The sequence below is a fragment of the Ornithorhynchus anatinus genome, chromosome 1, assembly GCF_004115215.2.
Source record: "Ornithorhynchus anatinus isolate Pmale09 chromosome 1, mOrnAna1.pri.v4, whole genome shotgun sequence".
In the NCBI taxonomy this organism is placed as follows: Eukaryota; Metazoa; Chordata; class Mammalia; order Monotremata; family Ornithorhynchidae; genus Ornithorhynchus; species Ornithorhynchus anatinus.
The window spans coordinates 98,472,145-98,486,905 of NC_041728.1; the positions used below are offsets into that span (position 1 = coordinate 98,472,145).

The 14,761-nt window shown below is 43.6% G+C and overlaps 1 protein-coding gene and 1 pseudogene across 1 annotated transcript in view; both read left to right on the top strand.

Annotated features, from left to right (window-relative positions):
- RALGAPA2 (Ral GTPase activating protein catalytic subunit alpha 2) overlaps positions 1-14,761 on the top strand; it is a 368,955-nt gene that overhangs the window by 292,636 nt on the left and 61,558 nt on the right. The gene's annotated exons all lie outside the window — the stretch shown is intronic.
- On the top strand, positions 952-1,076 carry LOC114817026 (annotated as a pseudogene).

Here is a 14,761-nt window from a genome sequence, read left to right on the forward strand (position 1 = left end):
AAAGCTAAAAACTTATGTAACTGTTTGGCTAATGCGGGGGTTCTCTTAAAAAACATTGCCTTAAGCTCATTTATAATGCAGCATATGAATTATTGGTGAATTTACAGTTAAATATGGAGGGGTCCACAGGAACTCAAACTTCCCCAATCAGGAATGATTCCTGTTGACAAAACACTGAGAATTCCTCAGTCCCCAAAATCCTGGGAATTGTTCTAACTCCTGAAGCAATTAAATTGAAATAAACGGCCATTTGCTCATTTACATGTAGAAGTGTGTATTATTGCATTAAAGTTGGGACCAACTTACATTCAGTGGAGTGAGGACATGCAAAGTAATTACATTGGACCTACATTATTAATGGTCCCCATTGTGCCAGGATATTTTAGATGTCTCAGCTCCCTGCATGATTTTATGGGCCATATGTAGCCCAATACCCAAGGTAAGATATTGTGACAGCTGGGTGCTTTTTAGACTGGACTTTTGGGCTATGTTTGAATTGGCTTTGGTTTTGTTGGTTCATTTATAAACTAAATAATGATCTATTAAGCATATTTTTCTCATGAATTTTTGGATCTGAGTTATAAGTCCTTGTTCAGTTGCACATCATTTTTTGCGTGTATTAAAAAAATGCATGAAAATCAGGCTGGCCTTCTTCTGGGCAAGATTTTAAATATGCGGTCCCTTTTCCGCCTTTGTTATGTTACCAGTCGCCACCAAAAAGAAAATTGTTCAAGTCAGAGGATTAAGTAATCTTACTTCTCTGGCTTCTAAATTGGGCCTCGTTTCAGGTTTTGTGACTTTTTGAAACGACTAAATCCTTATGGGTTTTGGAGGAAAAATTATTGAGCAGAAAATGATTTTTTTCTCTTTTTTCTCCATCTGGATTCTGATCTGCACTGGGTTGGGGGGATCCAGGAAACTGAAATGGATCCCCCAGAACCTCTGGATGTAATTGTATTTTAAGGCCTTTTGGCTAAGATCAAGTGTAGCATCTGTTCTTATCTCTTTAATATCTGTTATGTCCCCTCTAGATTGTAAGCTGATTGTGGGCAAGGAACGTTGTCTGCCGATTCTCTTGTACTCTCCCAAGTGCTTATGCTTTATCTACCAACTCTGCTGTATTGTACCCTCCAAGAATATACACACTAAGTGCTCAATCAGTCGTATTTATTGAGCAGTCAGTCTTATTTATTGTTTACTGTGGGCAGAGCACTGTCCTAAATTCTTGGGAGAGTACAGTAAAGCAATAAACAGCCACATTCCCTGCCTGAGCATTTATATTGTGGTTTACCCTGTACTAAGCACTAAATACCATTGATGGAGGGATTGATTGATGATTTTTCAGATCTTTGAGTTGGGAAACTCTGCTAGGTGTTGGGAAACTCTGCTAGGTCCCTGGACAGCCTCCAGAGCTGCACCGGCGTAAACCTAGATGGATCTCTTAACCTTAGCATTCGATGGTATCTGTCTGGAAGATAGTTACCTTAGTATTCCTACTTTGCCTCTACCATTTCTGTTGATAGTCACCCTTTCAATAGGACAGGGTAATCTGCTGCGTGACTCCAGCTGCTCTGCACACACACACTATTGATTACACTTTTGAAAGTAGAACTATTTTGACAATGGGATATGTGCATAGAAACCATCATTTTTCATCTCCTATCTTTGATGTGTAATTCCCTAGTCTACAGTACTAAAGTGTAAATCTTCTGTGAGCCGAATTTTCCAAAATTGATTTTATCGACAAGGATAACGCACAAATTTCCTCTCAGAAAAATCTATGTCATTAGAAAAAAAATGACATTTCCAATTATGCACTTCAGACCTTCACATGTCTGAATAGCAAACGTCCACATTTCTGGCTATCGAAAATGATTCCACGTGGGCTGGGATTTACTCAGCACAAACTAGCGGGCTCTTGCCTAAACTACTGAGAGGCAAATGAAAGTAGCGTGTTCCTTCGCCCAGAGTCCAGTGCTACAGGGGAGCAAGGGGAAGCCTGGATCCCATTTCCATTTCTGGTCTGGGATCACAAACAGGATGTGGACTTCTCCCTGCATGCTCACTCAGCAGCCTCGGGCACCAAGTGAGAAGGGCACGTGATTTTTGGCTTACTTCCTGCTAGAGTACGGAGCTTTAGGAGAGCAGGGGGATACCTGGATTCCATATCTGAACCTCTGTCTCTCCCCAGTCACCCTACTAATAATAATTGAAAAATTATAATAATAATATGTACCAAGCACTATATTAAGCCCTGTGGTAGATACTAGATAATCAGGGAGGACACAGTCCCTGCCTCCTATGGAGCTCATGGTCTAAGTAGCAGGAAGAACAGGTATTGAATCCCCATTTTACACATGAGGAAACTGAGGCATGGAGAAGTGAAGGAGCGTGCCCAAGGTCACATGTCAGGAAAGTGGCAGAGCCCAGGATTAGAAGCCAGTTCCTCTGATTCGCAGATCTGTGCTCTTTCCACTAGGCCACACTCCTCACCCAGAGCTCACCCTGGTTCAGAAACATGATCAATTGTTCAGCAGGGCTTTCTATAACAGCCTGAGGTCTTAAGTACTATCTTTTTTTTTCCCACGCCAAAATCCCAAATCTAAGCTTCTTAAAACTGTCTATGTTGAAGCCGGTGAGGTACAGAGGCCACCTAGTTCCCTAAAATGGTTGGTGTGCCCCATGCCGGAGCCCCAAAAGGGTAATAATAATAATATTGGTATTTGTTAAGTGCTTACTATGTGCCGAGCACTGTTCCAAGCGCTGGGGTAGATACAGGGTAATCAGGTTGTCCCATGTGAGGCTCACAGTCCCATTTTAAGATGAGGTAACTGAGGCCCAGAGAAGTGAAGTGACTTGCCCACAGTCAAACAGCTGACAAGTGGCAGAGCCGGGATTCAAACCCATGACTTCTGACTCCCAAGCCCGGGCTCTTTCCACCGAACCACGCTGCCTCCAAGCCCCCCGTTCTACGAGAATGGGGTCCAGGGCCCGCGCCGCGGACCCGGCCGTCCTTGATGGTCTCACTATCCAGCTCCGTCCCCAAGGGCCAGCAGAAACACCGGAAGAGCAGCGGACTGCATCCAGCGTCGGGAGGTTTCTCTTGCTGCTTCTGCTGATGTCACCTTCAGAGAGGCAATGAGAGAGGGAAAGGGCCGGGGCTCGGCATCCCGGAGGCCTCTTTCTTGTTTCTGGAGGGTAGGCTGTGTTCCGCCAGAGGTGGGGAACTGCCCTCGGATTCGCATGTAGAGCAAGAAATGTCGATCTTCAGTTTGCACATATTCCCCGTCTCACAAATGCAATGCGATAGGAAGTCTGCTTTGGGAAGGTGATTCCGCCATTCCTTTACATTCTCCCTGCTGTTCTGGTACCAAATTCGGCGACTGCCTGTCTCTATTTCAGAGAAAACTGGGATTCCAAATGGGAAATAACCACCTGTGTCCTCACCAGTGTGTTACTGAAGCCCAAAATATTTTGACGGGGTGCACTTCAAATGAAACTTCACCAGTAAAATAGGACTGATGTACTGTCTTTAAAAAGTAAGACCAAACCCGTTCCAAGACCCATTTCTGTATGTCTTAATTTCACATATGAGCTGTAGGGTGGGGAGAGAAGGTTAAAGGATTCTTACAGCTGAAAAAATGAGACTAATTAGTGATCCTGGAAAATAACGTGATTTTGAAATAATCTTAATAACGCTGTTTTGGGCATAGCCACTTGTACTAATCATTCCGGTTTAAGAGCTTTTATCTGACATTTTGCAACTCTGTTTTTCTGTAGAAGATAAAAGGAAATTTCAGTGTCTCATTTTCAATCATATATATAATATTTGACAAAAAGATTCCTGTTCTGTTCATTTCTGTGATCAGTAATTTTCAGATCATTACCATGTTCGGGGGGGGGGCGGGGTGTGGGGGGGTAAGGGGGAATGTCATTAGGGGGTTAACCCTTTGTGTGCTGTAACTCTCCTCAAACCAGGCATACTGGATTTACATTACAGAAGAATGCAGAGCATGGTTATTTTAAAATTCTTTTCTTCCTGATTATTTTCCCCCTTATTAGATTTTTTGATGCCTGTTGGTCTTCTTGTTACCATGTTTCAGGACTTGTTGCCATGATAATTCAGGTCCTCTTACAGGTTTCTCTAATTGTGATTGATGTGTAATCATTCGTTTTATTGAACCTCATTAAGAGCCGCAAACCTCTGTCCCAACTTACAGTAATTAGAGCCCAGATAGCCCTTCCATCTGTTCCAAAAGCACTGTTTAATTAATGAACTTTTTAATGTGTTCTTTGCCTTGTAAAAAGCTCTTAGCTTTCTCAAGTTGTTGAATGGGATTTGCATACCAGACTTTCATCACTGAATTTTTTTTTTAATCCTACAGTGGTGCTAATTATGGAATCCCAGCACCCATGCTCATACCTAAGTTGGAAATATCTTTGACTTGCATCTTGAAAATCATTCACTTTAAATCAATCCATTTACACCATAGGGTTAATTCCTAGATGACTAAAATATTTAGCATTTATCTTAATTTTTGTAACTCTCCAGTTTGAAGGTCATAGGAATGAACCTTCAGCAAATGGCAGGAACGTTATACTTCTGATATCCCTTTCCTATTTTTTTTTCCCCACAGAAAGCAAGGCTGAGGGAATAAGACTAAAATAGCCACTGGATGTTTTCCTGCAACTCCTAGTGACATTGTCTAGAAACTGCTGATACATATATAAATATGTATATATTTTACATAAGAAATGAATGACGATTATTCACGCGTTTTGAAAAGAAATGTATATACTTTTAGAGTAGGCTTGGACTTTGTAATGATGTTTAGAATCAAGGCAGGATGAGTGCAACAGCGAGGTTTTGTGGCCAGGGCTGGGAGCCAGGTGACTGGATTCTAATCCTGGCTTTGCCGGTGACCAGCTCTTTGAACTAGGCTAAGTCACTCCCTTTCTGGGCCTCAGTTTTCTCATCTGCAAAATGAACATAAAATGGCTCTTCTCCCTTCCCCTTAAACTATTTGTCCCATGTGTGACAGGGACTGTGTGTGATCTGATTATTTTGCATCTGCCCCAGCATTTAGCCCAGTATTCGATAAACAGTAAGCATTTCAAAAGTATCGTCATTGGCAATTTAAGGAATTGTTTGATATATTTCTCTGCATTTTTTCTGCCTGTTGCAACTGTCAATAAAGGACCTGATTGCCGTGACATCTCTAATGATAGGCGAAGCAGTTTGAAGACACTCAGATTCCTTTGCCAGATATCATCATCAACTTTATAGACCGTGGACTATTATATATTTGACCTGTGGTGATTGATATTTGTTCTCATTATATTGATTTCTTCCTTCTTAAACAAATCCATTAATGCTTTGGAACCAAATGAAGTACTCCCCAAGGGCAGGGTGGATATGATCCACCAACTCTGTTGTATTGTACTTTTCCAAGCACTTCCAAGTACAGTGCTCTATCCATGCAGGAAGCGCTGATTGATTTACTAATCCCACTCTCCCTTATCAGTGCATTTTTAGGAGCCAAGAGAGCCCCGTGAAATTCTTTGGTTTCTTGAAATAGAGCAGCACCTTCTGTGGCTTACAGTTTTTCCTTTTTGGCAAAGCAATTTTTGCCTCGTTAGGTAAAACTTTTTTTTTTTAGAATGGCTACTATTCATTTTTACTATTTACTATTTTTACTATTCAGATTCTCAATCAATGGTATTTATTGAGCATTTACTGTGTTCACTATTTTAAGTGGTTGGGAGAGTACAATATAACAGAGTTGACAGGCACATTTCCTCCCCACAAGGAGCTTCAAATTTAGGTGGTGAGACAGACATTAAAATAAATTACAAATTATGTAAATGCTGTGGGCTGAGGGTAGAGTAATATCAGGTGCAAGGATACATTACCATGTACATAGGTGATGCCAAAGGGAGAGGGAGTGGAGAAGAACAAGGCCAAGTCAGGGCAAGTCTTTTGGAAGAGCTGTGATTTTAGTTTAATTTTAAAGGGGGGTAAGAAGTAGGGGAGAGGGGGAAGAGTCTGTCATATGGAGGGGGCGGAGGTTTCTGTTGGCCCCCTTTTCACAATTAGAAAGGAAAGCAAGTAAATATTGTTATGCTGATGTGCTCCAATTTAGTGTGTGTCAATAAGATATTGGAAAACACAGCTATTTTGAGAAATGGAAACTCCTGAGTTATTAGCTTTTCACTAAATTAAAAGTCGATGGTCAGTTCAAGCTGCATTATGCACCCCACTCCAGAAATATCATGGAAAAGGTACCCACTCTTCTAGCATCTAGTGGACAGAGTAAGAAAGGTCAGAGGTCACCCCTATGGATAGGACGACCTATTCTAAAGCTGGATTTAGAGCCAAAGTAATGACTAACTCTCCCAAGCTTACTATGTGCCAGGCACTGGGATCGATACAAAAAAATTGGGCTGGACACCATCCCTAAATCTACAAGGGGCTCACAGTCTTAATCCCCCTTTGACAGATGAGGTAACTGAGATACAGAGAAGTGAAATGACTTGCCCAAGGTCACACAGCAGACAAGTGGCAGAGCTTAGCTTAGAACCCAGGTCCTTCTGACTCCCAGACCCATACTCTATCCACTAGGCAATGTGGCTTCTCTAAAGAGATACTCCAAAGAGTTTAAAGAGAACAAGGAATTCAGGACTCACAGTCTAAGTGGGATGGAGAACAGGTATTGAATTCCCTTTTTTCAGATGAGGAACTGAGACACAGAGAAGTAAAGATATTTGACCAAAGTCACACAGCAGGCAATGTCAGAATTGGGATTAGAACCCAGGCCTCTAACTACCAGTCCCATGCTCTTTGTCCTAGGCCAGCTGCTTCTCAAGGATCTTAAGAATTTTAAGAACGTTGAGGTTAAACTAGCTAATCTAGTGAGGGGGCTTTGAACTACTTCTGGTAGATCAAATAAATAAAAAAGTAATTGACACTTCTGTTATTTTGAGGGAAGGCCTGAACTCCAGCAAGAATGCAGAAAATTGATCTGTGATTGAAACAGTAATGAGGATGAAGTGATAATCTTTAAGCGCATAGGACAGCGCTTTGCACACAGTACGCGCTCAATAAATGCAATCGAATTACCATAATCACTGTTATTTATTAAGCACTTAACTACTTGCAGAGCACTGTACTGAGTGTTTGGGAGAGTATAAGAGAACAGAGTTGTATTGAGAAGTATGAGAAGCAGTGTGGTTTAGTGGAATGAGAATGGGTCTGAGACTCAGAAGAACCTGGATTCTAATTCCAGCTCTGCCACTTGTCTGCTTTGTGACCTTGGGTGAGTCACTTAACCTCTCCATGCTTCAGTCACCTCATCTGTAAAATGGGAATTAAGACCATGAGCCCCAGGTATTCAATAGTATTTATTGAGCACTTACTATGTGCAGAGCACTGTACTAAGCGCTTGGAATGAACAAGTGGGCAACAGATAGAGACGGTCCCTGCCATTTGACGGGCTTACGGTCTAATCGGGGGTGGGACATGGACTGTGTCCAACTTGATTGGCTTGTATCTACCCCAGTGTTTAGTACAGTGCCTGGCGCTTGATAAATACCATTTAAAAAAAAACACAAAGCCTGCCTGCATCCAACTCCTGTGCCAAGCAAAGACCAGCAAGGTGGTGCCTATCTATCTGCTCCTGTGTTAGACAGAAGTTCCTTGAGGTAGGGAATGTGTGTTTTGCTTCAGCTATACGCTCGCAAATCTTTGTACAATGTTTTGCACTTCGGCTCTCAATAAATGCCATGGATGTGGGGCTTCCCTTTGGTCCTTTTCCAGTTACAGCCCCCCAGCCTTCCCCAAAATCAATCAATCAGTGTTATTTATTGAGCACTTACTATGTGCAGAGCACTTTACTAAGTGCTTGGGAGAGTGGAATACAACAGTGTTGGTAGAGAGGTTCCCTACCCACAAGGAGCTCACAGTCTAGAGGGGAAGACAGACATTAATATAAATAAGTAAATTACAGATATGTATACGATTGTTGTGGGGCTGAGGGTGGAGTGAATATCAAGTGCTTAAAGGGTACAGATTCAAGTGCAAGGCTGATGCAGAAGGGAGAGGGAGGAGGGGAAATCAGGAAAGCCTTCTTGGAAGAGATGTGGTTTTAGGAAGGTTTGGAAGGTGGGGCAAGTGGTGGTCTGGGATGGGATGGGACTTCCAGGCCAGAGGGAGGATGTGGGCAAGGGATCAGAAGGATACGAAGTGCCAAGTCTTTAACTTAATGATTGAAGTTAGTGACTTTGCCACCTCAGTGCCAACCCCTATGGGGCATGACTGGCCGCTGACCCCCGTAAAATTGGTGTCTAGGAAGCAGACCCTTGTTTCAAAGTGGATTTTTTTGCCGTGAGTCTTTGTATTCATACAAATTCAAACTAAATTTCATAATTCAAACTAAAAGAGTGTGTCCAATGCAAATTAGTGGAAAAACCTCCATTGTAGAATTTTTTTTAAGTGTTGATTTACTGCATTAGTACTGACAGCGACATATTCAATTGGTGCTAATAAGTGAATTGTATTTGTAGGGAGAAACAGCAAGCCAGAGTTTTCTCAAGCAGAGTTTATAATTCATCCTGATTTTGTGGGTTTTAAAGTAATGAGGGTTTGGTGAGATTAGATGTAAATGTTCTACATCTTAGTACATACAACATTTTCAGATTTTCTGGCCCAGAAAAATACTCTCAACTCTGGTACCTCTCATTCAGAAGACTAGGACTGTGGAACAATCAAAATTTAACCAGCACCCTTCTGCCCTACTCCAGAGATTCTCTCAAAGGGCGCATATAGCTCAGGGCAATGTCCCTTTTATATAAATAACATTAAACAGCAGTTCAGAGCAAATTTAAACCTCTGCATGTAAAATCAAAGTGGATATTCTCAGTTGGGGAAGGCCTCTTGGAGGAGACATGATTTTAGTAAGGCTTTGAAGGTGGGGAGAGTGGTGGTCTGTAGTATATTCATTCATTCAATAGTATTTATTGAGCGCTTACTATGTGCAGAGCACAGTACTAAGCGCTTGGAATGTACAAATCGGCAACAGGTAGAGACAGTCCCTGCCCTTTGACGGGCTTACGGTCTAATCGGGGGAGACGGGCAGACAAGAACAATGGCAGTAAATAGAGTCAAGGGGAAGAACATCTCATGAAAACAATGGCAAATAAATAGAATCAGGGTGATGTACATCTATGAAGGGGGAAGGAGTTCCAGGCCAGCAAAGGGATGTGAGCATGGGTGTTGGCAATGAGATAAGTGAGGTAGAGGTACTGTGCCAGTTGTCAGCTGTGTGACTGTGGGCAACTCACTTCACTTCTCTGTGCCTCAGTTCCCTCATCTGGAAAATGGGGATTAACTGTGAGCCTCCCGTGGGACAACCTGATTCCCCTGTGTCTACCCCAGTGCTTAGAACAGTGATCTGCACATAGTAAGCGCTTAACAAATACCAACATTATTATTATTATTACTGTGAGTAGGTTGGCATTAGAGGAGTGGGCTGGGTTTTAGTCAGAAATGAGCAGGTTAAGATTGGAGGGGGAGAGCTAATTGAGTGCTTTAAAGCCAGTGTGAGGAGTTTCTGTTTGATGCATAAGTGGAAGGGCAACCGCTGGAGGTTCTTGAGCAGCGAGGAAGGTGGGAACTGAACTTTTTTTAGAAAAAAGATCTGGACAGCAGCCTGAAGTAAGGATTGGAGTAGGGAGAGCCAGGAGGCAGGGAGGTCAGCTAGAAGGCTGTGCAGTAGTCAAGGCCGGATATATGATAAGTGCTTGGATGGAGAGGAAAGGGTGGATTTCAGTGATGTTGCAAAGGTAGAACCGACTGGATTTGGTGACAGATTGAATACGTGGGTTGAATGAGAGAGTCGATTTGAGGATAATGCCAACGTTATGGGCTTGCGAGACAGGATAGTGGTGTTTTTCACAAGCATTTGGATTATTTTCAATTCCAAAAAATCAGTATATTCATTTTCTCACTGAGGGAGCCATTGGCGTGTGCACAGAGGGAGGCGGGGACATTCATTCCATCGTATTTATTGTGCGCTTACTATGTTGGACACCGTGCCTTGGACGGATGAGACTGCCAGATCCTGGTCCAGACAGCGTCTCCCCTCTTGGTCATGCCAGTCCTGTCTCTTGCAACAGCACATTAGAGAAGCAGCATGGCATAGTGGATAGAGCATGGATCAGAAAGTTATGGGTTCTAATCCTGCCTCTGCCACTTGTCTGCTGCGTGACCTTGGACGAGTCACTTAGCTTCTCTCTGCCTCCGTCATCTCATCTGTAATATGGGGATTGAGACTGTGAGCCCCACCTGGGACAGGGACTGTCCCCAACCCGATTTGCTTGTATCCACCCCAGCAGTTAGTACAGTGCCTGGCACATATTAAGTGCTTAACAAATATAATCATAATAATAATAATCTTTGACTACCTTGGCTTCCCTTTGGGCCACCCCCCATATATTTGTTTGGGCAGATAATTCCTCTGGGCATTGTGCCTCACAAAATGTATGAAGATAAGCGGCCCAAGACACAGTTGTTCCTGGGGACTGTATAAATCAATTCACAAACAAAATGGAGCCTGTGACTTGAGAAAAACCTTTTCATTCATTCATTCAATAGTATTTATTGAGCGCTTACTATGTGCAGAGCACTGTACTAAGCGCTTGGAATGTACAATTTGGCAACAGAGACAGTCCCTACCCATTGAAGGGCTTTTGAGTTCCTGTCGCCTTAGTGATAGATTCTCATCTGGTTTCAGGGGGTCTGTGTCACTGTGCTGCTCATCCAAGGCAGCGTGGCTCAGTGGAAAGAGCCCGGGCTTGGGAGTCAGAGATCATGGGTTCGAATCCCGACTCTGCCACTTGTCAGCTATGTGACTGTGGGCAAGTCACTTAACGTCTCTGTGCCTCAGTTCCCTCATCTGGAAAAAGGGGGATTAACTGTGAGCCTCCCGTGGGACAACCTGATTACCCTGTATCTACCCCAGCGCTTAGAACAGTGCTCTGCATGTAGTAAGTGCTTAACAAATACCAACATTATTATTATTATCCAAGGGGATGATACCCAAATGTGTGTTATTATCACATATGAAAATTTTATTGACATTGCAGAAAAGAATTGTTTATTTATATTAAAATTTATGAAGTCGTGCCTTTCACTTTAAACAGAAATCCCAGTAAATAAAATAATAAAATACTCCAAATGGACAAAAGCCAGTAGCAGTGAGAAATGTGACTGCGCAGATATCTACAAATATCAGCGTCCTCTTACTACCTAGTTGGGTTTTAACCAGTTTAAAAATAAGACACACGTGCCACCTAGTCTGGGTTTCCAAATGAGGACTCAACTGAACCGCGGCATTTGAGGGAACCTCAGGGATGAGGCGTCTCTGTAGAAACCATTTTGCCTGCAGGTGACCATTTCCAATTTCCAGCTGGGTTAATAAGGCCCCCTCTAGACTGGAAGCTCATTGTGAGTAGGGAATGTTCATTCATTATTGTATTTATTTATTGAGTGCTTACTGTGTGCAGAGCATTCTACTAAACACTTGAAAGTACAATTTGGCAACAAATTGAGACAATCCCTACCCCACAACGGGCTCACGGTCTAGAAGGGGGAGGCAGACAACAAAACAAAAACAAGTAGACAGGTGTCAATAGCATCAATATAGAGTTATAGATATATTCACATCTTTAATAAAATAAATAGAATAATAAATATGTACCTATATACACAAGTGCTGTGGGGTGGGGAGGGGGTTAGAGCAGAGGGAGGCGTCGGGGTGATGGGGAGGGGAGGAGGAGCAGGCGAAAGGGCGACTCGGTCTGGGAAGACCTCCGGGAGGAGGTGAGCTTTCAGTAGGGTTTTGACTGGGGGAACTGTGCTGGTTTGGCGGATGCGAGGAGGGAGGACATTCCAGGCCAGAGAGGACGCGGACCAGGGGTCGACGGCGGGACAGGCGAGTGACTGGTAGATTATTGTGTTGGGCTTTCACAAGTGCTTAATACAGTGCTCTGCACACAGGAAGCACTCAATAAATATGACTGATTGATAACTGTACTCTCCCAAGGGCCTAGTCCAGTGCTCTGCATTCAGTAAGCACTCAATAAGTATGATTGATCGATTGCCACGTCCCACTACCACAGTGGCGCCCACCTCAGTTGCCTGGAGGATCCCCTTGCAGTGCCGAGGCTCGCCTGGGCACTTTTGGCAAAGCCCAGGGACCGACACCAGGACGGGTCAACGGGGGGGCATGAGGGTGTGTAGGGCGACTGTCTATGTTCAAGGAAACAAGGATTTGAAACAGCCTAACCTGGATTTGAGGCTTGAGAGACTCGGAGCGGCTTCTTAAACAGCCCTCAGAAGCAAGTGGGGATTCAAGGCTTATTGCAGAGCCCTGGCTAAGCGTGTACTCTGCTGAGCATTCCCTGAACTGCAGGCTGGAGTACCGTGTGTGTGTCACCTGAAATTAACACGTAGTTTTCAAGGGCCGTTCTTTGGACTGACAAAAGGAAGAAATATGGAGGTTAATTCTCCCACCCCACTTTCAATTCAACATATCGTCACCGGTTTTTTCCCCTTTCTTTTTTGCCCAACTCTGTAACTGTGGAAATTGAGTTTCATGCCTTCTTAGCCACCGTATGCCCTCGTGGAACTGATAGTATAACGTGACTGCATTAAGAGACGGAGATTGACAAGACTCCTCCAAGTGGCTAAGATAGACCTGATGTAACCTGCCCCTTCACCCCGGCTTTGTATTTACTTATCAGAGCCATCACCCTCAATCTACCACAGATCAGAAAGACGGTTGTTTCCATATGTGCTATTTATAAATTCGCCTGTGACTAATTAGGCCGATCCAAGACTGGCATGTAGCGTGAGCAGGCATTTCCATAGGGAAATGCAGTGAGGAAGAGAGAGGTGGTTCAAAGTTTGAAGTGTGCTACTCACCTAAAATAATGTAGATTATTGGATCAGACCAGTGAATGGACGGTCCACCCACCCCAGTGTTCCGCCTCCCACAATGGCGGCGGACTGCTTAGAGACAATCTGTCCTTATGTGCCATCTAGAAACCCTTTGTTTTCCCTATAAAGTCATTCATTTATTCAATTGTATTTTTTGAGCACTTACTATGTGCAGAACGTTATACTAAGTGCTCGGGAGAGTACAGTAGAACCGACACATTCCCTGCCCACAGTGAGCTAAAGACTCATTCATTCATTCAAGAGTGTTTATTGAGCGCTTACTATGTGCAGAGCACTGTACTAAGTGCTTGGAATGTACAAATCGGCAACAGATAAACCACCAGGGAGTATCATACTCACAGTGGCTTAGTCAGTGTTGGAAGGCGTAGTGCTTTTTCCACTTGAGGAATTTCGGTTGTATGATGACAATTTAAGCTTTGCGGTGGACCCTGCTCGAGGTCCAGATTTCTCCCAACCCACAGGTCCCCACTTTTTACCAGACCGATGCATCCTGCCTCCTGGAGCTCAGCTCTACCTCACCTCAATGCTATTCATATCAGTCAGTGGCTTCTTCAAATCCAAGGCTTCACACATGGAACTTGAGTGAGGAATTGAGAGAGAGAGAGTAATTACTGATGCAGAACTTGGCTCAATTTGAGATACTGGTGTTTCTTTTTCTCAGTGTCCAAGATGCACCCTGTTATTAAGTGCTTGGGGTATGTGGAGTCACATGGGGGATCAGGACTGTGAGCCCGCTGTAGGCAGGGACTGTCTCTATTGCTGAAATGTACTTTCCAAGCATTTAGTACAGTGCTCTGCACACAGTAAGTGCTCAATAAATACAATTGAATGAATGAACTGAGTGTAAGCGGACATGTTCACAGGGAGCTTACATTCAGTTCTGGTGTCTCATGTGACTCCAAACACCCTCCTAACTTTTCTTCTAGTTACCCCTTATGGCGACCCTACAGTGTCATCAATATACTGAGATTTCATGTTTGAGGCTTTTAGAATAGGCCTATACAGACAGGCCTCGGAGTGTCCTCAGAGCAGCTGTACTTCGCCCATACACCAAAATACAGATGTGCACTCTCTCTCGCTCTCTCTCTCTCCCTCCCCCCCTTCTTTCTCTCTCTCTCTCTCTTCCTCTTCCATCACTTGCCAACAAAAGCAGTTCTCAAGTCTCCCTTTGTCTTCATGTTCTAAAAAGCCAGACTGCTCCCTCATCTGTACCTATTTTCTCCCCAAAGGTGGCTAATGTTGGGTGGTTTCATTCCCATCCCGAACTCAGTTTCCATCCCTAGTTGTCTTGGCAATCAGCAGCTATTCTTGGAATTTGTAAGGTTGTCTTTTTTATATCATCAGTGTTTGCTGAGGTCTCATCCACTGAAGGATTACTTTCAGAAACAGGTGCTTCTTCCTGTTCATTCAGCAAACACTGGGTAGACCCCTCCAAGCCGACAGGCTTATCAGTGTGCTCCTTCTAACCAGTTTCGTCTTGGGATGGCACCTTGAAGGGCCCACAGGCAAGTACTTTCTGACCAGCGCAAACCTGAATGAACCTGCAAATCAATTTCTTACAAGGGGAATTTAAATCAATTAGAGCAATGTCTTTGGGCTGCTGAGTGACTAAACTCTTCATTTCCTCTCTGTGGAATTGCGTGGCTAGAAAAAGACCTGCTTAAGCAGAGAGGCAAGCATGATGAGCCTGAAATTAGACCTGGTGCATCTTTGAAGGTAGCCAGAATTTTCTGAAGAACTACT